The sequence below is a fragment of the Lichenostomus cassidix genome, chromosome W, assembly GCF_008360975.1.
Source record: "Lichenostomus cassidix isolate B80296 chromosome W, HeHo_3.0, whole genome shotgun sequence".
NCBI classification, from domain to species: Eukaryota; Metazoa; Chordata; class Aves; order Passeriformes; family Meliphagidae; genus Lichenostomus; species Lichenostomus cassidix.
Genome location: NC_139510.1, coordinates 4,347,682 through 4,374,414, shown reverse-complemented (window position 1 = coordinate 4,374,414; position 26,733 = coordinate 4,347,682). Strand labels below are relative to the sequence as shown.

General features: G+C 43.6%; 1 long non-coding RNA gene and 1 pseudogene across 2 annotated transcripts in view; both read left to right on the top strand.

The window, feature by feature from the left end:
- The window catches only part of LOC146425341 (uncharacterized), a 413,168-nt gene that overhangs the window by 303,608 nt on the left and 82,827 nt on the right, over positions 1–26,733 (top strand). The window lies entirely within an intron of this gene.
- Positions 7,914–13,804, top strand: LOC146425343 (uncharacterized; annotated as a pseudogene). Its single transcript, XR_014846491.1, has 2 exons — positions 7,914–8,764; positions 9,139–13,804. The product of XR_014846491.1 is annotated as an uncharacterized LOC146425343 (transcript).

Sequence of the window (26,733 nt, the reverse complement as noted above, 5' to 3'; positions counted from 1 at the left end):
CTTCCCAGGCTATTTTTTTTTCTTCTTCCCAGCAGGTTCGCTGCTTGCTAAGGCTGCAGCTTCAGCTTCAGTTTCTCCTTCCTCTTCCGAGCTATCTACATCTACACTGGATTCGTCTGACTCACGCTTGATTTGGATTTTTTCCTCTCAGCCCTAGTTGAGCGGCGCAGAGTGTGCCGCCCGCCGCTCCCCCCTTCTCCGGTCTGGGAGGGGCCAGCGGCAGACGTGCTTCCCTCTCCGTCCCCGTCCGCCCTGGTTCCGCTCTTGCCTCCGCCTTTGTCCCCGCCTTTGCCTCCACCCCTGTCTCCACCCCTGCCTCTACTCTTGTTTCTACCTTTGCCTCCGCCCCTGCTCCTGCCTTCAGGATGGCGGGCAGGTGGGGATTGCTCCGCTCCCGCTCCGCCCTCATCTTCGTCGTCAGAACGATCGGGGGACGGCGGCAGTGGAGGAGGAGGAGGCTACACTTCTTCTGTTTTCCATGCTGTATCAAGTAGGTGAAGGGGGGGGGGGGGGCAGATGGCCGGAATGGCGGTGGGGGAGGAGGAGGAGGAGGAGGAGGAGGAAGAGGGGGGAGGAGAGGGGGCACCAGCCCTTGTTGCGGATGATGTGATGCTCTCCTGCGTAAAGCTGGTGCTACCAAATCTGTGTCTGTCATGTCTATCTCCTCATCTTTCGTTGGAGGCTGTTTTTGTCTATCTTTTGTTTTTCTAATTTTTGTAAAGCTATCTCAAAGCAGTTCTCTTTCATTTGCTTATACGCTTCTCGATTTAGAAATATAGAAAACAATTCTGCATATCTTAACTCCTTAAAATTGCCCTGAACTCGGAGTTCTATGAGTAACTTTGTAATAAGTTTATTATCTAAACTGCTCAACCGAGGCTATTTACTCCCCCCTCCAGTTTCAACACAGGCCACACTCACAGCGAGAGTCTGGTTAATTCCCCGGAATGTAAAGCAGCACTTCTTACTGTCAGCAGATTCCAGTTTTTCAAAATCAAACCCAGTGGGGAATCTTGCGGGATTTTTTGGTTGGTAGATAACACACTACCCATATCTTACTTATAAACAGAAAGAAACAGTAGGAAAAGGTTCCTAACTTATAGATCAGCACAGAAACAAACCAGCAGAGCAAAGAAAGCAAGCCTGAAAAATACGCGTGTTCAGCTTAGAAACTGTGGTGGGATTTGAACTTCGGTAGTTGAACCCACACCCCAACCCGTGGGCCACAGCCCCCTCTGAGCCACAGCCCCCCCGTGAGCCCTATGTGGCTCGCTGTGAGTAATAGCAAAGGGCGTTCTCTTCACAGCCCCCCCCTGCGGGAGCGGAGTAGTTAAAAAACCTCCCTTTTATGGCCCCCTCTGGCCACGCTTCTACCTTTGGAGATCTCCCCAGATGCTAGCTAGCCATAAAACCATAAAAAAAACCTCTTTTGATCTTACCTCTCCTGCTGTGTTTCTGCGGTAGGTTCTTCGGAAAACTCCCGGTTTTCAATCTTGGACCGCCACTTCCCTCCCGTAGTGCAGGCAAGCGGGGGGGATACAGAGGGGTGTTTCTCAGTCTAAAATCAGAATTCGGGGTTCCTTCTCCTCCTGCCTGGCTGGCCAGAACTGATGCCTTAAATCACTGGTAAAAATTTTGAGACGCAGACTCACAGTATAGGAAAAGGGTAATACCTTGGTTTAATAAGATCCCAGATGCACACCGACGACCAAGCCCCGACGAATATCCCTCGTATACAATTTATGGACAGCCTAGATTAGAATACTTATCTAAAAGTCTCCAATAAGAAGTCTAACAAATGAAGTAATTGCCCCCTTATTAAAATTACCTCCCCCCAAAAAGGTTACAACTTAGTTTACAAAAGCATGTCTCAGTGATGGGGCTCTGTTCAAGGTTGGTGCCTCATGCTCTTGAGATTGTGGGGTTTGTTTCGTCTTCTCCAAAGAATTCTGAGCAGGGCAAGGGTACTAAGGTTATAAACATGTAGGGTTAAGATACAGGGAGTAAAAAGTACAGGAATGGGGAAGGGTAAAAGGATATATATAAAGAGAGTATAAAAGTATAATAAAAAAAGACAAAAACCCATCAGGCATCAAAGCTATAACGATTAAACAGAGGGAGAAGAAAGACAGAGGGGAATACTAACAGAGAGACGCCCCCCCATACACAAGGAGTGGTTAATACATTATACAGGTGACCTAGAGTAGGTAATATAACATTTAAATAAAGATTTTAAGTAAAATGGGAAGTGGCCAGAGTAAAGAAATAATGGCAAAGAGCCCCCTTGGATGCATTTTAGTACACTGGAAAGAAATAGCCGGGACAGGGGGGACAGAAAATAAGAAGACCCTTATTAAATATTGCAACCAATGGTGGCCTTTATATAAAATACATTATGGCGAAAAATGGCCACTTTTTGGATCATTAGATTATAACACCCTTCTGCAATTGATGTAATTTTTGAGGAGAGAGGGAAAGTGGGATGAAGTCTCTTATGCAGACATGTTTTTTCTCTCTCCGGAACCACCCCGAATGGCAGAGAGACTGTGGGCTTGTACCACCTCAGGATCCCTTGGCATTGGTCTTTGAAAGGGAAAATAAAACTACTAAGAGCAGACTCAAGCGATGTTGTTCAGCCTGCAGCATAGGCCAAAGATGTACAAAACCGGACAAGGTTCATCAGGCAGCAACACGAGAACAAGAATTAACTGATTTTCTTAAGCCCCCTCCTAAGAAGCGAGAAAATGATGCAGACTCAGGGGACACGCCTTCCCCTCCAGGGAGCCTGGTCTCTGCTCGAACACGAGGGAAGCAGGGGCAAGTGCTGCAAGCACCCCTACGAGAGGCAGTAGGGCTGGAGGGTAATACAATGCTGATCAGAGTACCTTTTTCTACCATTGACATAGAAGCGTGGAAAGAGATTGCAAAAGATTATCGAGCAGATCCAACAATTGTAAGTAAGCATTTACATTTTATAATGAAACAACATAATCCCGATTGGAAATGATATTCAATTGTTATTGGAAGCTGTAACAGAAACCGAAAAACGATTAATTTTGAAAAAGGCAGAGGATTTGGCTGAGGACTATTACAAAACACGACAGGAGGATCACAAAGAATATTTGCCACTCCAGGACCCAAAATGGGATCCAAACAGAGCAGCCGAAATGGCTAAACTACAGGCTTATCAGGAGTGGATAGTGAAAGCCATGGAAAAGGCAATTCCTAAAACCATTAACTGGTCAGCACTGTATGCAGTCAATAAGGGCCCCTCCGAGTCTCCAACTGACTTTCTGGAACGATTAAAAGATGCTATGCGCAAAAGCACAACACTGGACCCTGGGTCAGAGGTGGGGATACAACAACTAGTGTCTCTCTTTTTGGGCCAATCACAGGGGGACATTAGACGTAAACTCCAGAAACTGCGTTCAACCGAGAGCAGGAATTTGGAGGTATTATTAGATGAGGCATGGAGGGTGTACAGTAACCAAGAGGCAAAAAATAAAGAGGGGGTCAAAAAGTTAGTGACATTAGTGGAAGAAAGTGGAGAAAGGAGTAATCAGAAAGGGAGGCAGAGGCAAGGAAAAACCAGACTGCACAAGGACCAGTGTGCAAACTGCAAGAAATTCGGACATTGGAAGGATAAGTGCCCAGAGAAGAAAAATACACATCCCAATAAGAAACCGGATAACTCTGAGGAGAAAGAGATTGTATATGTTAAGGAAGACTGAAGAGGACTGGGGGATTCTACCCTAGCAGATCCCCTGGTTATAGTAAAGCTAGGGGAAAGGGAGAAAGAAGTAGAGTTTCTTGTAGATATAGGGGCAACTTATTCAGTCTTGAATAAAGCTTTGATGCCTATAGGGGAAGATTATGTCATGGTAAAAAGCGCCACTGGCCAACCTGAAAAGGCATATTTCTGTAAACCCCTGAAGTATAAACTTGGGAAACAATGGGGAATTAATAAGATTCTATACATGCCCAACTCTCCAAAAGCACTCTTAGGTAGAGACTTATTGGAACAATTCCAAGCAACCATTATGTTTAAAAATGGAGAAATTACTCTGGAGGTGAATGATCACCAATATATAGAAATATTAAGCTTAATATTGACAACCACTGAGACCGAAGAAGAAATTAGTGAGGAAATAACAAATCAAGTATTTCCTGGGGTTTGGGCCACTGGTGTTCCCGGGAGGGCTAAGAATGCACCTCCCATACAAATTAAACTCAAGGAGGGAAAACAGCCAGTTAGAGTTAAACAATATCCTTTAAAGAAGGAAGACAGAGAAGGAATTAGCCCAGTTGACATAACGACGAGAGGGAACTCACGGCAGTCTCAATATGAGATATAGAGTAAGCTCCATTGTATTTCACCAAACGAGAAACTTATATACTGTTACAGATGTTACTAATTATAGTTACACACGTATTCGCAGTCTGTTCTCACATAATCAGGGTTCTCTCCTGCATTCTTCGTTAATCACAAATTCACTCCCGTACATTCCTTACACAGCTGCATCTTCTTGACATCTTCTCACAAAACATTCTCAGGGAAGCAAGCCACTGTAGCTTCTTAGGATTTTTACTGAGGCCTGAGTATGCTGAGGCTTTGTTCAGGTTTATTTAGTTAACATAAGTTTTGCTGGAAAACTGTGTTTTCCAACAGTTCCCCTGTTTCGCTTGTGAGAACAGACGTTGTCTGTTATCAGATTAATTTGCTTTGCTATAAGTAATTCTTATTATTAGAATCGTTATAAGTTTACTTAAGGAAATTTCACTAGTTATTTAGATATGTTGCCATGGTCTAGGAACTGTCATTGCTGAAAACATTCACTTCACAGGTAAAGCTTGGAGAACCCTTTCCGGACAAGGACTCCAAGTTTACTTGGAAGAAGGTTTAGCTTTTATGAACTCAATTTGGCAAATGAAAATTACTTGATCACATTTTGGTGCAGAACACTTGGGACTCATGGCATGTTTCCCAGCTAGTTAGGACCAAGGCTTGGCCAGAGCCTAGGCCCTAAGTAGAAGGGTTTTCTTAGAACATCTTATAAACAAGCTTTGATTAATATCAATAAGGAGAGTGTCTTAACATGTTACTATTTTTGTAGATAACTATATAAGGTGAGGTGTAATATTTGAAAACAGTGGACATTATCATTTGACTTTAACTAAGGACGATAAAACTGCAAATGCTTTTGTGAATAATAAACTAACAAATTTAAAACTTAAAATCAATGTCACTGAAAATGAATAAGGCTTAATCTTAATAAATCTGATTTTAAACTAACAAATAGGACTTAACTATAATGGAATTTAACATTGATATCACTTTAACAACTTAACTCTAACAGAATTTAAAACTTAACAGAATTTAAAATTAACATCACTTAATATTACTTAACAGAATTTTAACTTTAACAGAATTTACAACTTAATAGAATTTAAATTCACTATTACTTAACTTTAACAGAATCTATACTTAACCAAAGGTACTTAACAGGTAGTTTAGACTATTCACTATAACTTCACTCACAGGTTTTCATTCACACATCAAAACTCTCAAGAAATCAAAACCACACTCTCAGCAGTCACAGATTTCATCTACACATTAAAGCATTCGAAAAGCAAACAACACTCTCAGTAGGCCTACAATATTCACACATACACACAAACACTATCTTAAGCAATGCTTTAGCAAAATTCAGCTTTCGTTCAAGGCTTTAGTAATCAAGGTGTTATTTTTTATCAGGATAATATCTTGTTACAATGCTTCTTTATTAGTAAAACGCTGGAAATAGGTTTTGGTCTCGGTGTCAGTGCAGCCGGGCTGAAGGAAGAGCCGATCTGCTCCATCTGCTTGGACATTTTCAGGGAGTTTCGGTTGCTGAGCTGCAGCAGGTGGTGAAGGTTTGCCAGGACAAGTGCTTACGGAAGAAGCCAAGCTCAGAGACATTTTCCTGAAACTCTGGAAAAGCTGAAAAGTCACAAAGCTGCACCGGATCAGCCATAGCAAGGCTGTGCTGCTGGTTAACACGTGGCAATGGGTGTTTCACCCTGCAAAGTGAATAATTAGAGGTCTTGGGGAGAATCTGCCGCTCCGATTCGGGTATCAGACTGTTGTTTTTGCTGGCAACGCTGTTGGTTAGTTCTGGTTCGCTGCTGAAGCTGTCAATCATTTCCTCATCCTTGGGGAGGAGTAGAGTTTAGAGTCTCACCATAGACATCACTGTTGGGGCAGTGAAGGAGGCGTGGATGGCTCGCAGCTCTGCCTACCGGGGTACCCTCTGCGACCTCTGTTTTTGTTGTCATTCGACCGGAAACCACGGTTGGAGCAACTTCCGCCACAGGTCTCTCTTGGTGGAATTCAGGCGCCGTGCGATGAAGGGTAGGGGCCACCGCTGCCATGCGGCCACTGGTCGCTTTCTGTTTGTTTTTTCCGTTTCTACAAGCTTCTGTGCTGTGAGTATCTCTATTGCAGCGGGAACACCAAACTTTTTCGTTACAGTTCTATTGCAGCGGGAACACCAAACTTTTTCGTTACAGTTCTTTCGTATGTGTTTTTCACTGCCACATCGATAACACCGGGATGATTTCTGGCTACTCTGGTTTTTTACCCGCGATACTTGAGCTCTCTCTAACATCGTATTCAGTTGTTCTGGTAAAAATTCAACAGTGACTCTCTCAAACAAAGCAGCTAAGATGTTTTTTGTTGTAAAGTTGCTAAGCTCTATGATACTTTGACACAGGAATAGGTTTTTCATCCAATCGAGTAACTTTGTATTCTCGGCTCCCGGCAGCGGCGCGGAGCACCCTCCCCTTGCAAGTGCTGGGAGCGATAGAGGGCTACAATTCCCCCTCCCCCCTGGCGGGGGGGGCTTCCCCGGCTGCGCCGCAGCTGCTGAAGTCTTTTGCATGTTAAAAGCAGCACGGTAACTCTCAGGTTTTTCCCTGCTCTTTGCGGCTGTTATCTCCTGTGCTGCCAGCCACGCAAGGTCCTGCTCCGTGGCATGCTTTTGTAAGCAGGCTACGACTTTACTCCATGGTTTACCAAGCTTTCTTGCAATTTTATCACACTCCAAAAGTAAAGTAGCTCCATAATTCAACCACTCTCCTACATCGAATACTGTAATAGGATTTGTAAAAAATCCATAGGCTTGTCCCACCGCCATTAAGCCAGCTAAGTGCGATAGGCTGCCTTTACTGAGTCCGTGCTTTTCTAAAAAGCATAACAATAAAAATTGGGCTACCTCCGTCTCCATTCCGTACCAGCTGGGTTTAAAGTTACGCAGTCGCCGCCGTGGTTATTCCGTGGTCGCCACGATCAGTGCAGCTTTTCCGAGGTTTATTAGCCCATCCAGAAGCGGGTCTTTTTCGGCCCAGGCCCTCTTAGCCCCCCGGCGCTGCCCCCGGGGCCTCTCCGGTCTCGTCGCTCTCTGGGCAGGGTCATAAAACTCTGCTGCCAGTGTCCGTGGTCATCGGTTCTTGAAGCAGGGTCCTAAATCCTGCTAACTCCGTATCACGTCGGAGGTCACCATTTGACATAACGACGAGAGGGAACTCACGGCAGTCTCAATATGAGATATAGAGTAAGCTCCATTTTATTTCACCAAACGAGAAACTTATATACTGTTACAGATGTTACTAATTATAGTTACACACGTATTCACAGTTTGTTCTCACATAATCAGGGTTCTCTCCTGCATTCTTTGTTAATCACAAATTCACTCCCGTACATTCCTTACACAGCTGCATCTTCTTGACATCTTCTCACAAAACATTCTCAGGGAAGCAAGCCACTGTAGCTTGTTAGGATTTTAACTAAGGCCTGAGTATGCTGAGGCTTTGTTCAGGTTTATTTAGTTAACATAAGTTTTGCTGGAAAACTGCGTTTTCCAACAGCCCAGTAATAGAAAACTTTTTGCAGCTAGGACTATTGAAAGAATGCCAGTCTGATTTTAACACCCCTATACTACCTGTTCGCAAACCTGACAGATCATACCGAGTAGTGCAGGACTTAAGGGCTGTAAATAAGATAGCAGAGGACCTCTACCCTGTGGTGGCAAATCCATATACCTTATCAACTGAATTAACACCGGAGTTAATTTGGTTTACTGTTCTAGATTTGAAAGATGCCTTCTTTTGCCTCCCCCTCCATGAAGCCAGCCAGAGAATATTCGCCTTTGAATGGGAAAGCCCTAAAAGTGGACGTAAAACTGAGCTCACCTGGACAGTGTTGCCTCAGGGGTTCAAAAATAGTCCTACCATATTTGGAGATCAACTTGCTAAGGACTTAGAATCCTGGGAGGCCCTGCCATCAGAAGGAAAACTTTTGCAGTATGTGGATGACCTCTTAATAGCTACCAAGACTGAAGAGGCCTGTCTTGCCTGGACAGTAAGTCTGCTAAATTTCCTAGGACTACAGGGATATCGGGTTTCCAAGAAAAAAGCCCAAGTAATGAAGAAAAAGGTGGTTTATTTGGGCTATGAAATCAGTGCAAGACAGAGAACCTTGGGACGGGACCACAAGGAGGCCATCTGCCAGATCCCGAAACCTCAAACTGTGAAAGAACTCAGAACATTCTTGGGAATGACAGGATGGTGTCAACTTTGGGTTTATAGTTATGGTTTACTTGTGAAGCCCCTATATGCTCTCATAAACACAGAACAGAGAGATCTCCAGTGGACAAAGGAGGCCACACGGGCCTTCGACCAGCTAAAGAATGCCCTCGTGTCAGCTGCAGCTCTAGGACTTCCAGACGTGAGTAAACCATTCTTTCTATTTTCCCATGAAAAACAGGGGATTGCCTTGGGAATATTAGCACAAGACCTGGGTCCGTATCAACAGGCAGTTGCTTATTTTTCTAAGCAGCTAGATGTAGCAGCCAAAGGATGGCTGGGATGCCTCAGGGCTGTTGCGGCAGTCATGATGAACATTCAGTAGGCACAGAAATTTACCTTGGGCCAGAAAATGACTGTGCTAGTGTCCCACACAGTGTCCGCAGTGCTGGAAATGAAAGGTGGCCACTGGCTTTCCCCACAGATGTTCTTGAGATACCAAGCCATCATGGTGGGACAAGATGATGTAGAAATAGTAGTAACTAACATTGCCAACCCAGCTTCTTTTCTCAGCAGGAATGAAGGAGAGCCGGTACACCACGATTGTCTGGAGACCATCGAGGCCACATACTCCAGTCGTCCGGATCTGAAGGATATCCCTTTAGATGATGCAGAAACCTGGTTCACTGATGGGAGCAGCTACGTCATCAGTGGAAAGCGACATGCTGGGTATGCAGTTACCACCTGCAAAGAGGTAATAGAATCTGGACCTTTGCCAACAAACACCTCTGCACAGAAAGCTAAGATAATTGCTCTAACCCGTGCCCTGGAAATAGCAGAAGGAAAGAAAATAAGCATCTATACAGACTCAAGATATGCATTTGGGGTTGTACATGCACATGGAGCCATTTGTAAAGAAAGGGGATGGTTGAACTCACAACGGAAAAACATCAAACATGCACAAGCAATACTGCGGCTGTTGGAAGCAGTCCAGCTACCTGAGAAGGTAGCAATCATGCACATCAAGGCACACCAAAAGGTGAGCTCTGAATTGGAGGAAGGAAACGAGCTGGCGGACAGAGAGGCAAAAGAAGCAGCAAAAGGTGAGATAACAACGGAAGGAGCTTTGATCCCAGATGGGCAGGTCTCCCTAGAAGGTAAGCCAAAATATAACAAAAAGGATAGGAAGTTAATTAAAAGTGAGAAAGGAACATATTACCGAGAGGGATGGGCTATTACAGCAGAGGGAAGAATAGTAATCCCTTCTCATTTATTGTGGTCATTAATTAGGGAGGAACATCAGAAAACACACTGGGGAGTAGATGCTCTATATAAATATTTAAATGATAAGATTATTGCCAGGAAGTTACAAGATACCATCAAACAGGTAACCCAGCAGTGTGACCTTTGCCTCCAGACTAAACTCAAAATTACCCGCAAATTAAAACTTGGTCAAATTGGAAGGGGCCATGGGCCTGGACAGCAGTGGCAAATTGATTTCATGGAACTTCCAAGAAAAGGGGAGTATCGATATTTGTTAGTATTTACAGATACCTTTTCAGGGTGGCCAGAAGCCTTCCTCACCAGAACCGCTAAGGCCCGGGAGGTAACTAAAGTATTGTTACAAGAAATAATACCATGCTTTGGAGTTCCAGCCACAATATCCTCAGACAGAGGACCCCACTTTATTGCAAGGGTGGTGCAGCAAATCAGCTGCCAATTAGGCATGAAATGGAAATTCCACACCCCGTACCACCCTCAATCAAGTGGCCAGGTGGAAAAAATGAGCCATCTGATCAAGCAACAGATTTTGAGGCTAGGACAAGAAGCCAATTTACCCTGGCCCTAATCTCTCCCACTTGCATTGCTACGAATTTGGACCAAACCCAGAACTAAAGAACAGTTAAGCCCCTTTGAAATACTCTTTGGGAGACCATACGGAATACAAAAGGAAATATCTACCCAAGTTGGGGAAGAAATAATGACCACCTATATGGTGCCTTTAAGCAAGCAACTCAGAAAGATTGAGAAACATGTGGCCGGAACCCGAAGTCAGGGTTTGGACGGTCCCGTACATGATATTCAACCTGGGGATTATGTATATGTTAAGTCCCCTGCAGAAAAAACTCTGGAGCCACAGTGGGAAGGGCCATTTCAGGTACTCCTTACCACTTTCACTGCAATTAAAATCAAGGAGCAGAACGCCTGGATTCATCATACCAGAGTGAAGAAAGCTCATAATCCTCCATGGAAAGTCATGCGAGTTCAACCAGGAAAATTATTTTTCTCACGATCATAATTATAATCCAGGGATGGGGGAGTACTTCTAGCCAGGACAATACTGAGTGGCCTTGGTCCCAAGCTTTTAGGCGGTTTACTGGATCCATGGGGAGGTATTCTGATATAAAGGGTTTAAATCTGTTAACTGTGGTTATGCATGAAAATCAAGTGTATGCAAGACAAGAATGGGAAAAACAAACATTGTGGCAACTTCAGGGGACTGTAGGAGAAGTAATCAAAATAGGATGCCAAATGATTAATAAGACTACCCATGAAAAAGCAACCCAAATAAGTGTCTCGGCTACCCCTACTGAAAAGCATGAGGAGATTTGTATCAGTTCAAAAGAATTGGACAGTTGGTACACCTTTACATTCGTACAGACTGTTGAGGTGGTTTGTCTTTGGGCTAAGGACACAAATGGGCTCTCATTCAAATTTAAAATAAATGCCATAGCTGGACCTGTTACAACCTATGCCAGCACTCAAGCCCAAATCCAAACCACACCACCTAAACTTGAACCCAAAATTTATGAAACTGGCCCATACGTAATAAGGAACACAGGTCAACAACAGTTATTGTTTAACCCAGAGTGGTCTCTTAAACGTGTTGAACTGCTAATGCAAATCAATGTTTCCGAAATTCAACCAACATGTTCTACTTTCCTACAAACATCCTTCAAGGGCTGGACAACCTGGCTGCAGAAACAAGTGCCCTTCAGGGGTAGAATATGGAGGGACTTAACTGGAGTGCTGGGGACTGGATTGGGGGTTCTAAATGAAATTGACTCAGAGATATTAATGAATAAATTGGCCACCATAACTGGTGATTTGGTAAGATTAAGAAACCCCCTGCAGTCTTCTCTATTAGCATTAGGGATTCGACAGTGGCAAGTTTCAAAAGTATTACCCGAATGAGAAGAAGTTGAAGAGCAGGACCATGAATTAATAATAAATGCACTTGGTATAGCCCAGGACAATGTATCCCTAGCCCTTAGTTGTATACAGGCTCAACTATGGATGCAGTCAGCAGCTGCCTTAATTATAAGAGAAGGTAGTGAAGGCACTTTCCCCATTGAAATTCGCAAGGTTATTTGGGACAATGCCACTGACCTAGAAAGGAAGTTTCAATCTTGGTGGACGCTGGTAAACTTCACCTATGACCCTATTGCTAATATGGCCACAGCCTTTGTGCTCAGTATACGTAATGCCACCGTCTACGTTATCCATCCCATTGTTGCACTAGGACTAAACCATGAGAGAACAGTGCTCTGTCCCTCTGAACATAGGGTATGGGCCCAGATAGTAGAGAAGAAGTGGCAGACTGTGAATTTGGAATCCTGTATTACACGAGAACAACAAGGGTTTATCTGTGAAAGCAATACAATTGATGCCCAGGACATATGCCTTGATACGGAGCAAGGCATTTGCCACTTTGAAGTCCATCCAGACACTAGTCAAAAGACTGTGCTTGTGTATATTGGTCAAGGTTGTGTGTGCTTAAGGACTGTTTATGCTTTTGTGGAAATTGATAATAATATTATAACCATAAATGTTAAAAATCATTATAATTTTTGTATCTGTAATTTTGTTAGATCATTGGGTGTGACTTTTTGTATTTAGCCCCAGTTGTATCCTACCAATTGATAAAGTCTAATTACACTATGTACCACAAATTGTTGCCCACACCTATTGAAATGAACCTTACATTAGTAAGACAGTTAGTAAAGCATTAAGACCCGATTGAAATTTTGAAAGAAGTTCAAGAAAATGGAAAGAAAACTTTAATTACTATTCATCATGACATGGAAAAAATAAGCAGAGTCTTGCAAAGAGCAAGACAAAGATGCAAGTCATCACTGGTGGGATGTGCTCTTTGGGTGGTTGCCTACTGCAACTGGTATTCTAAATACGTTATGTCACCCTATCATTGTTCTTTTAATATTAGTTAGTGTTAGCTTTGTTTTATCCTTTGTGTTATTTGTTTGGAATTGGAGACTGTTACAACAGGTAGCGATTCTGACTTCTCTGTCAAACGCACATGGTAAGGCACTGAGAGACACCTTTTGCAGAACTTTGCTAGAAGAAGAATTTATGTACTAGTAAAAGAATTTACTAATTTTATAGAAAAGGGGGGACTGATACAAGGGAATTAGAAGTTAAGGAATAACTTGTTAGAAACTGCTTGCTGAAGAGTGTATATTGCTTACTTAACATTTATTGTGTTTGCCAAACAAGGACGGTGACCCAGTTGGTACTCGTGGAACCTCCACGCTGGCAAAAAAATCAGACCTGTTGTTTTGACTTTTGGACAGAGACTCAGAACGCATGCGTAAACCAGAAAGTTGAAAAGGTCAGTGAAGAGGACCTCCTTTCTTTTTTCAGAAAAGACCCCTGAAGCCCCCCACCAAACGGAACTACGTAGGTGCAAGGATATGGAAGTGACTTTTGAACTCATTATAATACGAAGCAGGGATAGGTTATGCATATGTATAAGCGGGTTGAGAAACTCTATGAATGTGTAACATGTAACCATATATATACCGAGCTATACGGGACTGACGGCGCCCGTGTCTTTGGAGGGTTACCTCCCATGTGCCCGGCGCTGTAATAAACATACCGGCTTTACAACTTAAAATTATATAGGTTGTGAAGTTTTGCCTCTTTTTCCGTGAATCACCTTCCACCCCAAACTATTCCGTGATTCTATGATTCTGTTACTTTATAGGAAGGAGGGGCACAATTGGAGATTTTGAGCAGAAGAATTTAAACTCTACACAGATTCTAACATGAACCTGACTAAGTATCTGGTTATTTGTTACCAGCTACATTACATTGGTTCGTTTCATTGGTTTAAGGAAGCTACTGCAAGATATAGATATAATGCAGAAAGCAAGCACTGGAAAAATGAGAGGATGGGAAAGCAGTGTGAGACTTTCCAAATTATTCCCCAGAGCAACATATCTCTGACACTAGTAAAAAACATTTTGCATGTGTATGTTTCTCAAAGCTACTTCCATTCTGCTAACTACTCGCCTGCCACATCATTTGAACTCAGTTAACCTTCAACTATGATCCCATTGTTTTTGAAACAGAGCACAGAGGAGTTTCCCTGCCCAGAGCTGCAGAGCTTTGGCTTCACAGCAGCTTGGCATGAGCCCAGTGCTCATGAGCAGCCCATAGCCCTCTATCCATTACATCTTGCAGGAGGGGTCTCAGCCAGAACCCATCCCCTATTACCCTCAGAGCTATACATTTGCTCAAGCTAAATAACATTTCCCAAATTTCGCTCCCTAGAAAGCCACCCTGTACTTTTATTACATTTTTCACTGTGATTAAATCTGCTACACATGTGTGTTGGTTTTGCACAGCCTGGTTTTTGGTAGCGGAGGGGCCACAGAGGTGGCTTCTGTGAAAATATGCTAGAAGCTTCCACCATGTCCAGCAGAGCCAGTACCTGATAGCTCTGAAGATGGATGTGCTGCTCGCCAAGGCTGGACCAATTAGAGATGTGTGGCTAGCACAGACCTTTCCCATGGGAACCCTTTTCTCTCTTCTTCCTGTGTTTTATAAATAAAGATAAAGTTTGGATGTTATTAAAAACAGTTTCTCGGATGTGGACAGTTCAGGCCTGGCCAATCAGGCCTAGGGGGAGGATTTGAACTGACCAATCCGGGTGACCTTTGAAAAGTCTATATAAGATGGAATTAAATAATAAAATCTTCTGGATGCCACCTTTTGAACCCAGGTCTTCTTACTCTGCTAGTGGCTCAACAGAGATGTTAGTAACAACTCTGATAACATATTTAAGAAACCAAAACAAAGGTAGGGATGCAGTTTTAATGCCAGCTAGAGAAGAGGAGGAGGTGAGAACATGTGAGGCAAACAACATGGTGACACCAAGGTCAGTGGAGAAGGAGGGAGAGGAGGTGCTCCAGGCACTGGAGCCAAAATTCCTCTGCAGGCCATGGTGATGACCATGGTGAGGAAGGCTGTCCCCCTGCAGCCCATGGGGATCCAGAGGGAATGCAGAGATCAAGACACAGCCCATGGGGGAGGTGCCCATGCTGGAGCAGGTGGATGCCTGGAGGAGGCTGTGATCCAGTGGGAGTCCCAGTGGAGAGAGGGGGGGCCCTGCTTCGAAGCTGGAGCAGCCTGTTGTCTTGCATGGGAGACAGGAGTTTGCCAGGCTTTAAAATAGCTAGTTCCCCAAGACTTAGTCCCGTTTGCAAGATTCTTTGATATCTGGCCGATTTGTCTAAAAATACCATTTATTAGACACAGAAAATAACAAACATACAAACATAGAACAGATTGACACACATAAACACACAATGAATACATAATTGCAACACTATAATAGCTAAAAATGCAATTATGGGGCAAAACCTTGCTTGAACTATAAAAATAGTTAAAAATGCAAGTTAAGAAATGCTTGCTTGAGTTATAATGCAAGTTAAGAAATGCTTGCTTGAGGTAGCTGAAATGCAAGTTAAGAAGTGCTTGCTTGAGTTATAATGCAAGTTAAGAAATTCTTGCTTGAGCTAGCTGAAATGCAAGTTAAGAAAGGTACCTATAAGTTAGCCGGAATAATACAATCTAGGAACTCAATGATCTTACCAAATCTAATTTTGGAGCTGGAATACATTGGAATTCCTCACCCAATCCCAGGGAAGTAACCACAGGGCTGCGTCCAGACCCTAGGGAGAAGACTTTATTTCACGCTCTAATGTCCATGTAGAAAGCTTCTACCTTTTCTGAGATTTCGTGAGCTTTTTATAGGATAAAAGTGTGTATTTGTAGTCACTGAAAATTTCTCACATTCTCTCTGCATTTCACAGGGGAGTGTCTTTTCAGACTTTCAGTCACCAGCACTAGATAGCTGTTGAATAGGCTATCAACCTAAGTTGAGCCATCCATTTCTTGGGACTGATTAGAGAGAGAAGGAGGAGGGGGGAGCATCCTGCCACACCTGTCCTTGGAGGACTGCACCCCGTGGAAGAGTGATCCACACCGCAGCAGTTTTGAGAGGACTGTTTGCCCATGGGAGGTGTTGTGATAAAAGCTGCAGGTTCCCCACCCATTTCTTAATGTGTTTCCCTTTCACCTATTGTCCTGCTTTCCCCACTCCACGTGGTCCTGGCCACTCCCTCGGGTTTTCCCTATTGGTTCCTGTACCCTAACTCCACCCATGTACTGCCCCTGTGCCCAGAGATCATTGGGCCAATGTGCTTTCCCCGCCCCCTCTGTTTCCTTAGAAAACTCCTCACCCTCCGCTATCTTGTTGTCTATGCACGTGCATCTATGCATGTGGATCTCCGTGCACATGGGTCTGTGCACGTGAGGTCTTCGCCCATGAGGCATCTCTGCCTCTGGGAGGTTTTTGGCCTCTGGGGCACCATGCGAATAAACAGCTTCCATGGACACCGTGTGTAGACCCTCCCTGCCTCCTTTATCACCGCCGGTTGTGGAAGCAGACAAAACCAGAGCTAGTCTTACGGCTCCCCGGCCGGGTAATGCGCAGTGACCAGCCCTCAGAGGGAGAGTTTGGTGCACTGAGGAGCTGTCCTGGGGTGAGGGTAATCCTGTGTATTCCCATATCATTGTTCGTATGCTCAGAAAATGTGGTCCTGCAGCTTTAACTGCATTCAGCCAATGGGAGGAGAGCGGGTTGTTTAAAACCCTTCCCCAAGCCTCTCTGTGGGGGAAGTGGGGTGGAGGAAAAGACACTGCTGGGACTGACTGACTGACTGACTGACTGACTGCTGCTGTTGACACTGCAAGTTTTTCCCAGGCTTGCCTCTTCGTCATCTTCCTTTTTGGACCCTTTTCTCCGATTCGCTTTCTTGCCATGAAAACCCAAGGAGCCCCAGAGCACAGCAGACGAGAATCCTCCAGGGAGTTACTGGAGCAACTCTGCCCAACCCCTGGGGGCCCCTGGAGAGGGGAAACTACACCTGAGATAAAGACACTAAAGCTTACCACCTGTTAACTCAGGTTTAATAACTCCTTTTCCCCTGTTTTCCCCTTCCCCTGTGCCTTGCAGGGCACTCTGTGTGTTTTGTTAAATAAATAGGTTGGGTTTTTTTCACTTTCATTTAAGGAATTCTGTTGTGAGTGGGGGGAGTGGGTACCAAAGCCCTTGGCTTTTGGGGGGAGGCATTTGTTTGGAGTGCTCTCCACCTAGAGATATTTGTCTTTAATCTGGGACAGGAGCCTACCCGGGCTAGGTAGAGATGCTCTCAGGTAAGGTCTGCTGTTGTAACGTGTGTCCTTCCTGTCCCTGACCCCGCCCCCCTGACCCCTTCTGACTGGATGTAAATCAGGACCGCCTCCCATCCCTAGAGATAAAATCCCCAGCCAGATCCGGAACGGGCTCTCTTTGGTTCTGGGCTCATATGGAACCTGTACCCTCCCTCGCCTTCCCCTCCCCCTCCTCAGTCTCCCCACTCCTCCTCTGTTTTCCACAATAAAACACCATGGAGACCAGGAACCAAACAGCTGCCTTTCTAAACCTGCAACGCTTCTACAAGGACCGCGTCTGACCAGCCCCACAGCTCGTGGCCATGGAATGACCATCCTGCGTGTTCCGGTACTGGGGCAGCGCTCCCCCCGCAGCAGGGGAGAGCTGCTTTCAGGTTCTGCACTGCTGCAGTCTGCTATAACATCCTTCAAACTGCAACAGGGAAGGACTTGCGTTGCAGCAGTTTTGGGAGGACTGCTGCTGGTGAGATTGGAACCAGGCTGGAGAAGTTCACAGAGAACTGTCTCCCATGGGAAGGGACCCCACAGCGTAGCAGGGAAAGGAATTTTCTCCCTGGGCAGCAGAAGAAAACCTTAGGTGACAAACTGACCAAAACCCCCACCCACCTGTCTCCCTGCACTGTTGGTGGGAAGAAGAGAGGGGTTGGGAAAAGAGGGAAGAAAAGGTGTTTTTAAGGGCTTATTTTACTTCTCATTATCCTCCTCTGATTTTGTTAGTAATCAATTCACTTTGTACCTCTAAGTTGAGCCTCTTTTGCCCTTGGAGTGTTTTTCCCAATCCTGATCTCAACTCAAGAACCCTTTGTTAAATTTTCTCTCTGCCCAACTGTGGCAGGGGTGGGTGAGTGAACAGCTATCATGGGTGCCTGGCATTTACCCAGCATCAAACCACAAGAGTATGTGTTCTGCAGCCTTCCCTGACTGTGTTGCATATGTTGTGAGCCTAATGAAAAGTCCAGTGCCAAATGAACTGCATGTGCATGATGTATTGTTTCCAAATATCTTGAAACTTTGGTTAGCAAAGTAAAAATACACTGAAATGCTCTGGTATTTTTTTGCTTCCACAGTTGAGAGCTATTTCTAACCCATGTGTACATTTTATACTGCAAACCTTCAGTATAAGCAGACCAGCTGAAAAGATAAAAAAGTTGCATTTAAAATTAATTTATTACTTGCTTTGATTAAAAAAACTACCTTTTTTCTCATTCAAAAAAATTAGCCTATTTTAAAGTAAAATATAAAATAATGTGGCAGAGGCCAACAATTTTATCCCAGAAGGTGCACGACTTGATTATGTTATGAACAACTGAATACAAGATAGATGGAGGAAAAAATCATGTAACCAACTTAAATTATACTGATCAAATTGCTTTTCCACTTGTCAGGTTTAACTATCTTTTCTGAATTAGTCTTTAAAATTAAGTTTCCACATGTCTTGTTTTTAGGACAATTTAAGGGGGACACTCTAAAATGAGCTACCTCCCCTTAGTTTTTACCAATTACTTTCCACCAATAAGGAAAAACAAGTATGAGTAGATATAAGTGGAAAAGAAAAAACAGTTGACAAAAAAAAATAAAGAAAAAACCAAAATAGCAACAGGTAAAAAATAACAGTAGTAGTCACTAGTTACAAAGTTGATGAAATCTTGCAGACTCCCTGGGATCCAAGAGAAACTTAAAATGGCAGAGTGACCCCCTACCCCAAGATGGCAGCCTCCGCAGCTTCCTGCGTGGCTCAAAAGAAAAAGGGGGGGAACTGGTGAAAGCTGCCCCCACCCTTATCTCTCTGTCAGCAGCAAGTCCCTCAGCGAATGCAGCTGGCTCATTCCAGCAGCTGATACTTGGTCAAGGGCTAGAACTCATAAAGGGACTTCGTCTTCCTCTCAGCAAGAGACAGCAAGGCAAGGCAAGGAAATGTATGGAAAACCACGCTATGAAAAGCTAGTGTCCACAAAAGAGTCCTACAACTTTATTCAAATAAAGGGAAGAGAGTCCAGTGGGGCACACACCCACAGGGTTTTCTCTCTCGAGGTTTCGGAGGACACAGCCCCCTTTTATCCTAAACACCCGGCCACATGTTGCCCTCCTCCTTTCCCCATTGGCTGAGGTACTAGGAAGGTACAGCCTTCCTGAACCGCCTACCACATATTCCCCCTTGAACCCGTCATGTTACCCCAAAGTTCAGAAACTCAGGCTTGTGCAGACCTACTTGTCTGTTTCAGGAGTCAGGCTGTCTGGGCTCTGTACCCGCTTGTAGTTAGCAGAGACATTAAGACCCATTTCAAAGACATTAACACCCATACCTTCACCCATAGAATTGTTTAAGAATACATTAGCATACATCTTCCCTCTCAATCCCTCCTCTTCTTATTTCTCGATTTGTCATTACAAACCCTATGATGCCCGAAAAGATAGGCTGGAAATGAAACCCCATAGACCGGTATCTATAGAGCAGGTATTTGTTTATTGCAGCACTGGAAGTGAGGGGGATCTCTCCTCCTAACTCACCCACTTTTGTCAAGTGCTGTGGTTTATTTATACAGTAAATATCACTTAATGTTACTATGTCATTATCACATCATCATATACACCCCGGAACTAATTTACATAACATGACCTCATTGTTATAAATAGTTCTTTTTGCACTGTGCTTGCGCCTCCCCAATCCGATGGTCATAGGGGTCGTCTTGATGAAGGCTTTCAAGGTCTTCTTCACATCTGAACTTTTCAACTTTGTCTTTGGAGCATGTGCAGTTATGGCGTTCCTTGGTCTCTCTGGTTCTAACCGGTCTAAATTCCTTATTTTGTGGCTAATTGGCTTTACATTTGCCAATTTCTCATTAGTACTATACTTGTCCATCTTTGAAGCTATCCACCTGGTGAAGGTTTTTTTTTTTTCTTTGTTTGGTTTTTGGTTTGGTTTTTTTTGGTCTATTCAGCATTAAGCAACTAGTTAACCATATACTAGCCATTACATTGTATAGAAAGTTATAATTCAGGTTATATTAGTATAGAAAGTTATTAGTCAGGTTATATAGGTATAGAAAGTTTTGATTCAGGTTATATTGATATAACTCAAGCTATATAAGCATTTTGTAACTCTGATCTAAATTATAAAGGCATCATGTCTCCCATTTCTTTACTGCTTCGTGAATTCTTTCACAAGTTATATTGAGGTCTCTGCATGTATTCCCCAAAAATATGTTCTTCTTTCTGTTCTGTGCCTGAACTGGTGACTTTTCCAGTCGTCATAAGAAGTTGTAGCCCATTTGCAACACCACAGAAAACATTGACTGAATACACAGGTATAGAGAATGATGTTGGGGTTTGACCCTGACTAAACGCTGACACTCCGGCTCTCTCCTGTTGCAGACATGCAGGAGAGGGGAAAGGAAAAAAAAACTGTAAAAACACACACCAATCTCATCAGTTAAATGAGATAGGACACTGGTAGGAGGACACATGGAAGAAAGGGCAGACAGGCTCCAAACTTAAAGTTCCAAAGTGATTTAATTACCTAACAGAGTTGGAGGATACACTATTTTGTTCACTCACCCCCTCCCTCTTACGAACCCATTTTTATTCACCCCCTTTCCTCTTTTTAACCAACAAGCTCGGGTAGGGGGGTAGGGTGTGGGGTGTTTCCTCAGTCCACAGAGCAGGTCCATAAATCTATTCATCACCACAATTCTTCTACTACAAATACTCTTTATCTCTACTTATCTATCTCTCTCTCTAAACAGTTTCTCTGCTCTCACCCCCTCCCTCTTAAGAAGCAGTCTCTCTGCTCACCCCCCTTCTTTCTTTCTAAACTAACAACATGGGCAGGGGGCAGGGTAAGGGGTTTGTTCTCTGGTCAGTCCAATTAGGGAGAGGGGTTCTCTGCTTAGCCATGGGGTCCCTCCCACAAGAGACAGTTCTCTGGGAACTTCTTTGGCATAGGTCCAATCTCACGAGCAACATCCCACCCGAATTCTGCTGCTACATGAGTTCTTTTGTCCATAAGGTGCAGACTCTCCCAAGCCAAAGCCAGGCTGCTTCCATCCCAGGAGCAAGGCCTTTCTCTCCCTTGCAACGCCTTTGCAGTTTTAACTCTTTAGATGAGACTGCCACTGGTTCACAGTTTTCTCCAGGCATCCACCTGCTCTTCTGGTGTGGGCTGTGGGCGAATTTCTGCATCCTTGTGGACTCCATGGGCTGCAGGGGGACCTCCTGCTCCCCCCATGGTCTTCAGCACAGCTAGCAGAGGGTTTTCAGCTCCGGCACCTGGAGCACCTCCTCCCCCACCTTCTTCACTGACCTTGGCATCTCCATGCTGTTCTCCCTTCACATATTTTTACCTCCACCTCCTCCTCCTCCAACTACAAAGAAGTGCGTGCCTACCTTGTCCAGAACTTTCATTCAGGACACACAGGAGCCATCTTTGTGCCACTCCCCACCCCTCAGACACTTCCTCAGGCCTACTACAACAGCTTCTGAGGGGTTTAAATTTCTCTTAGATGTTAAAAATACCTTGCTGATGTTTTGGGCCAATTAAAACCACCACAATGATTATTCTTAAAAACAAAATTCCCATGAATAACTGTTTTAGCCAATTGAAATTTGGGATCCAAGACGTGTTTTCCCTAAGCGGGTTGTCAAAGAAGTGTCATCTTTGGTTACTTCATGAAGTACCCTTGCATGTTGCCAGATTGTAATGTATATATTTTGATTTTTGCCCTGATTGATCTACATACGTACAATAACTAGTTTTTACCAGTGTACAAACTCCTCCCATTTGTGCTGTAATCATATTCAACACCATTCAATTCTGAAGTACTACTTCCTTTAGGGAATTGACTTCTGTTTGCAACCATCCAACAGCATCTGTTGTATTTGCAATTATTTCCATTTCTGCTGAGATGTTCACTTTTGCCATTTCTAACTGTGCTATTCCTAGAGGAAATAATAAGGCTCTGACGAAGATATGAAAACCTGCGTTATATCTAATTAGAGGGTTGGACTGTACACTTTGACTTAATCAATTTTTTCAAACTCCTCTCCAAATTCCTCTAACAATCCCTGTAATTGAACTAGTGTGATTTTTCATCTGTATGTGCGGGACAAGATACCCCATGGTACATTGTCCTGTCCAATTTCTGGGTAATTGCTTATGGGCTATTCCATTTCCACACAATTACCAATAACCATCTGGCAAATCACAACTCCCTGTAATTCTTATTAAGGAGTTGTTGGTATGTCTGGCATACAGATAGTTATGCCATTGTTGTGAGGGAACAAATAAAGTTATGTTAAACCAGACCCATGTTAGGGGAACAATTTTGTGTGTGTTTGGAGGAGGGAATCCCCCACACCCGGTGCACTGAATAAAGCAAATACCCACTTTTCTGACTTTGTCTCTTAAGTGTCTCTGGGCCCGCTTGGGGTGAATCAGTTAAAATAACCAAAATTGGGTCCTTCAAACTTTTATTCTATATAAGTAACAGATTGATTGACAAGCGTTAACTGAAAAGGAGGTGTTCCCATAGGGGAGCCTGGCCGCTCACATTGGTGTTTATGGTCATACAGGGAATACGGGCTTAACTTAGTCCAAGGACTATAGGGCACCCCCAACAACGGTGAGGAGAGACAAACCGCGGGAAAAGAACAGCAGCTTCTGCCAAATCGGAGCCGCCGCCCGCCGGGCCAAGACGCGCCGCGGCAAGCTGAGGAAGCTCATGGCGGTCGCTCTGCCTGAGCCGCTCCGCCCCGCTCGGCTCCGCTCCACTTCCCCCTTAAAGCCACAGCAAATACCGCAACTAATACAGCAGTTGCAACAACAGTCCCAGCAAGAAACAGCAGTGCAGCGCTAGAACGAAACATCTCCGGGGAGCGGCGAAAGCCTGGAGCTCCCCCCTGAGCATCCCGTGCCGGCGCTCCCAGCCCACAGACAAAGGAAGCCCCGGTCCTGCCCGGTCCAGCCCAGCTCCCCTGCACCAGCCTGTAACGATTGCTCCCCGAGAAAGCAGAAGAAGCTGCCCAGAAGAAGCAGCCCAGAAGAAGCAGCGCCGGGAACGGCAGCACCTCTCCCCCGGCTCCTGCGTGAGCCCGGCAGGGTGGGGAGAAGTCAAAAGCAAGAGCACAGCCAGACAAAACGTAAGAAATACCAGCTTCTCTAAGAAAACTGCAGCAAATGGCTGTTTTTATAGCACTGTTCAGTGACGGAGAACACTTTGTGATGTATAATTGTCAGGGTTTGACCCTGACTAAACGCTGACACTTCGGCTTTCTCTTGCTACAGACAAAAAAAACACTATAAAAATACACACTAATCTCGTGAGTCAAATGAGATAGGACACTGGTTTGTAGGAGGACGCACAGAAAAAGAAAAAGGGCAAACAGGCTCCATCTTTCAGTTGCAGAAAGTGATTTAATTACCTAACAGAGTTGGAGGATAAATGCAAGGCAAAAATAAACTTTTCATACATTATCTTGTTCACTCCCCTTCTCCTTCTTACGAACTTATAGTATTCACCCCCTTTCTTCTTTTATAACCAACAAGCCCAGGTAGGGAGGCAGGGTGTGGGGGTATTTTCTCAATCCACAGAGCAGGTTCATAAATTTGTTCATCACCACAATTCTTCTACTACAAATACTCTTTATCTCTACTAGTTTCTCTCTTTCTCTAAACAGTTTTTCTGCTCTCACCCTCCACCCTCTTAAGAAGCAGTCTCTCCACTCACCCCTCCTTCCCTCTTTCCAAACCAGCAACACAGACAGGGGGCAGGTTGAGAGGGGTTCTCTGGTCAGCCCAATCAGGGAGAGGGGTTCTCTACTTAGCCGTGGGGTCCCTCCCACGAGAGACAGTCCTCTGGGAACTTCTTTGGCATGGGTCCAATCTCATGAGCAACATTTCGCCCAAATTCTGCTGCTACATGAGTGCTCTTGTCTATAAAGTGCAGACTCTCCCGAGCCGAGGCCACGCTGCTTTCATCTCAGGAGCAAGGCCTTTCCTTCCTTTGCAAGGCCTCTGTAGCTTTAACTCTTTCGAGACTCCAAACTGGATCACAGCTCTCTCCAGGCATCCATCTGCTCCTCTGGCATGGGCTGTGGGTGGATTTCTGCACTCCTGTGGACTCCATGGGCTGCAGGGGGACCTCCTGCTCCCCCATGGCCTTCACCGTGGCTAGCAGAGAGTTTTCATCTCTGGCACCTGGAGCACCTCTTCCCCCACCTTCTTCACTGACCTTAGCGTCTCCATGCTGTTCTCCCTCACATATTTTCACCCCCACCTCCTCTTCCTCCAACTACAAAGAAGTGAAAGAAGTGCGCCCCTGCTTTGTTTTGATTTCTTCTTAAATGTTTTCACAGAGGCGTAACCAGCACTTCCAATTGGCTCAAACTCGGCCGGCAGCATGTCTATCACTCTCAGAGCCATCAGAGATTGGCTCTGCTGGACTTGATGTAAAAACTTCCAGAACTTTCACTCAGGACACACAGGAACCATCTTTGTACCACTCCCCACCCCTCAAACACCTCCCCAAGCCTACCATAACAGTTTCTGAGGAGTCTAAATTTCTCTTAAATGTTAAAAATACTTTACTGATGTTTTGGGCCAATCAAAACCACCACAATAATCTTATGCAAAAAGGTTTTGCTAAGACCCAGTATTACCCAAAAACTTTAAAGCTGCTTGGCTCGGCGGGGCCCAGCTCAGTGCAGAGCTGGCCAGGGCTGAGCCTGCGCAGTGCAGCCGGGTGGTGCTAGGACCCAGAAAACAAAAGGCTCAGCTCAGAGCCAAGCAAAAGCCCGGGGCAGCTTCGCCACCTTTTTTATTCCTCGCTTTCCCCTGTTCCATTCCCTTCCCCCCCCCCCCGGGCGACATAAGCAGGCACCGGCTGGGCCCTGAGAAGTCCTTTTCAAAGCTCCAAAAATCAATTCGTGAATGTATTTTCAAAGTACCCTATTAATTAGTGCAACTAAGTTATATTTTAAACTTGTTTTTACCTTTTCAGAATGACAAAGCCTTACAGTAAAATAATTGTCCTAATAAGTAATAACACCGTAATTGATGAAACCTTGAACAAAAGCTAAATTCCCTGCTAAAGCAGTTTTAAAAGTGTTTATCTTAAGTATACCTCAGCAAAGTTAATTTTTTAAGCTATCTCCTCAAAACATCATTTATCGTTATGTGCATAATATCTTAGTTTATGAACCAGCTGTGTCTTAGACAAATTCAGTAGAGCCCTTTTTAGAATATTTAAACTGAATATTAACTGAACAAAATATAGAACTATAGCAATTAACCTTAAATCTTTATGTCGAAACATCGAATAATTTACAAAAAGTTAAGTGCAATTAACTGTGTGAAACTCACACTAAGCTTAACCCCATGTATGTTATTTGCAGAAGCATCCAAAATAACTACCTCACTAAATTTTAAAGAAATGTTTTTGTTTACAAGTATTACTTAAAATAATGTCTGTGTGTATGAGTGTGACAGTACTGCAGCAGACATGTTAAAAATACTGTTCTAACTTCTTAAGTATTTTAAATTTGTAAATTAAGCCTGTAAGTAAAACTCTACTGTGTTATAGTAAATTTTACGTAAATCAGCTACTAAATAGTTTAAGTTACCTGTTAAGTGCCATTGAAATTAAGTTCAAATAATACCTTAATGAGCTTACCTAAAACAAAAGCTAAGCAAAGTTAAGAACATAAAAAGCATTTAAATTTATTGAAGAGCCTTCAAAGTGCATTTAAGGCAGACAAAGCCTGAGTAAAAAACTACACCCAAAATAGATGATAGCTCCCGAGTTTTTAATATTTTATAAGTTTTATTAATTTAGATATTAAGTTTTAATCCTCCAATTACAGCTTCAAGCAATGATGTCAATTACTGCAAGTTTGCTCCCTACAGTTAACTGTTGTTTTCATATCTTGTAGCCTGAGTCAGTAAGCTGTCCTTGAAATTCGAGTTTAGAAGAATTGTTTTATCTAAAAATGCTGAGAACAATAGTTCTAACATCCTATATAGTGTCCAAAGTTATACTCAAAAATCACAGGTACACACAAAATATAAAAGCTAAAAGTCCCAAAGCATCACGAATGATGTTAATTTTAAATTGTGTTAAGTTTAAATTCTATTAGAGCTAAGTTCTGTTAAAGTTAAATGAGTTTAAGTTTTATTACAAGTACATCATGTTAAGTCAAGTTTAAGCAATTGTTATTTTAAATTCCATTAAGTTTTAGTTCAATTAAGACTAAGTCTGTTCAATTTAAGTGTTGCTCAGTTTAATGTTTATTAAGTTCTGTTAATTTTATCTTCTGTTAAATTCTATTAAGATTGAATTCTGTTCATTTGTAGTGATGTTAACTTTAATTTTTATCAAGTTTACATTTATTACGTTATGCTCATTTATTTTAAAGAACACAGTTCTGCAGCTGTAAAGATAAAATGAAAATTTACAACAGAAACTTTCCTAATGAAAATTTAACCGTGTGAACACACAATCTGTAAAATACTTGCTATAGTCAAAAATACTGTATATCCAATTGTTCTAAATTTGTTAGTTAATGTTACTATTCACAGAAACCTTTGCAGTTTTATCTTCCACAAGTGAAACAGAAGAATGAGTGAGAGTTTCAAAC